The 2,579-nt window shown below is 42.1% G+C and overlaps 1 protein-coding gene across 4 annotated transcripts in view; it reads right to left on the bottom strand.

Annotated features, from left to right (window-relative positions):
• PSPC1 (paraspeckle component 1) overlaps positions 1-2,579 on the bottom strand; it is a 125,421-nt gene that overhangs the window by 113,442 nt on the left and 9,400 nt on the right. The window lies entirely within an intron of this gene.

Below are 2,579 nucleotides of genomic sequence, written 5' to 3'. Positions count from 1 at the left end.
TCCTTGAGAGAAGTAATATTTGACAGAACAAAGTATACAAAAGTTTTCTTATTTTAATAAAAGTATGTGCAGCCCAGCCAGTGTGGCTCAGCGATTGAGTGTTGACATAGGAACCAAGAGGTCACTGGCTCAATCCCCGGTCAGGGCACATGCCAAGACTGTGGGCTCCATCCCCAGCAGGAGGTGTGCAAGAGGCAGCTGATCAATGGTTCTCTCTCATCAATGTTTCTAGCTCTCTGTCCCTCTCTGTAAAAAATCAATAAAATATATTAAAATTTTAAAAAATTACAATAGAAAAATAAATAAAAATATTTAACATAAACATAACATATACCAAAACATTTAACTGTTTGCCATTTTTTCAATAGCATTTTCTTTTTTTAAGCAATAAAGTATTTTTAAATTAAAGTATGGAATCTAGGTGCATATTCATTTCTGTCTCAAGTCTTTCATAATAAAACTAGAGGCCTGGAGCACGAATTCATGCACGAGTGGAGTCCGGCTGGCCAGCACCGCGATGGGGGCTGATCGGGGCTGGATGTGGTTGTGTGTGGGGGGACGTGGAAGGTTGACCAGTTAGCCCCACCCTCAATTGGAGTAGGGGGGGCTGACTGGGGCTGGACCGGCCAGGGGAGAGGGGCAGCAGGTGGATGGGAGGGGGCTGATCAGGGCCTCCATAAAGCTGGTTGGCCGTCACAGTGTATATCATAGCAACCAGTCGTTCTGGTCATTCTGCTATTCCAGTCACTTGGCTTTTATATATACAGGCAGTCCTCGGGTTACCTCGGACTCTACAGACGTCATTTCATGGTTACATCGCCATCCATTTACAGTATTTATAAAAAAAAAAGTTCCATCATTTCAACGTATGTACATATGTGCTTTATGCTTTTTATTATTTATTTACCACAAGTAAAGGTCAGGAATTGTTATCTTTCTCTAAATTTTTTCTTTACTGTTTCACTTCATTACTACCGTGTGTGTGCTCCATCTGAGTGACGTAGGTGCTTATGTAGGTGGGTTCCAACTTGCAGCAAAAATCGAGTTACGTCACACTGTTCGAACGGATCTCCAACGTAACCCGAGGACTGCCTGTATAGATGTTTGGGGGCAGAAGGATAAGAGAACATGGTGAGGACTTTGTAAAATTAAAGAGTGTTTCTCACCTCTTCAGATTCAGTCAGATAAATTTCACAATGTCTTTCTTTTGTTGTTGTTAATCATTCCCTGAGGATATTTTTCCCATTGATTTTTAAAGGTGGGGGGAGAAACATGGATGTGAGAGAGACAAATCAACTGGGTGCCTCTCACAAGCACCCTGACTAGAGCTGGGGATCGAATCTGCAACCCAGGTTCATGCACTTGACTGTTAATTGATCCAAAGACCCTTCAGTGTTCGGGCCAAAGCTCTAACCACTGAGTCCACGAGCCATGGCTTGGTGTGGGTGTTTTTGTTTTAAGGGAAGTGAGGAATCTCTATTTTTGTTAAATAAAGTAATTCTTCACTGTTGGCAATGAGTTCAATTTTTTGTATTTCTTGGCCCAAAGAAAATGTTTATGCGGTAAGAATTTTCAATGGCATCCTTTTTTTTAAACGTTTATGTTGTTCATGATTTTAAATAGCTCCACATCAGGGATTTTTTGTGTGTTTTGTTTTAAGTATGTTTTTATTGATTTGAGAGAGAGGGGAAGAGAGAGGGAGAGAAAAACTGACAGGCTGCCTCCTGCACACCCCCTGCTGGGGATTAAGCCTGCAACCTGTGCATGTGCCTTGACCAGGAATAGAACCAGCTACCTCTTGGTGCATGGGACAATGCTCAACCAAATGAGCCACACTGGAGAGGGCTACATGAGGGATTTTTAACCTCAGACCACTGACATTATGGGCAATATAATTTTTGTTGGGGTAGGGGCTGTCCCATGCATTATGGGACGTTTGTCAGTAGAACCAACCTACAGTTTTAACAAACAAAATGCTTCCGGACACTGTCAAATGGCCCCTGGGAAGCAAAACTACCCCATTGAGAGCAATGCTCGCCCTAACCGGTTTGGCTCAGTGGATAGAGCATCAGCCTGTGGAGTGAAGGATCCCAGGTTCGATTCTGGTCAAGGGTATATATCTTGGTTGCGGGCACATGCCCAGTAGGAGGTGTGCAGGAGACAGCTGATCAATGTTTCTCTTTCATCAGTGTTTCTAACTCTATCCCTCTCCTTTCCTCTCTGTAAAAAAATCAATAAAAATGTATATATATTTAAAAAAAGAGAACCACTACTCTAAATATGTATTAAAGTATTTATAATCAATTAAAAATATGTATCTGAAATGAAACATGATTTCTTTACTTCTTGCATGAAAATAGTAACTTTTTTTAAAATATGCCCTGGCTGGTTTGGCTCAGTGGATGGAGCGTCGGCCTGTGGACTGAAGGGTCCTGGGTTCGATTCCAGTCAGGGGCATGTGCCTTGGTTGCAGTCACATCCTCAGTGGGGAGTGTGCAGGTGGCAGCTGATCAATGTTTTTCTCTCATCAATGTTTCTAACTCTCTATCCTTCTCCCTTCCTCTCTGTAAAAAAATAAA

The sequence above is a fragment of the Myotis davidii genome, unplaced genomic scaffold (assembly GCF_000327345.1).
Source record: "Myotis davidii unplaced genomic scaffold, ASM32734v1 scaffold840, whole genome shotgun sequence".
NCBI lineage: Eukaryota > Metazoa > Chordata > Mammalia > Chiroptera > Vespertilionidae > Myotis > Myotis davidii.
The sequence above is the reverse complement of the archived record's forward strand: the minus strand, read 5'-3'. Positions and strand labels throughout refer to the sequence as shown.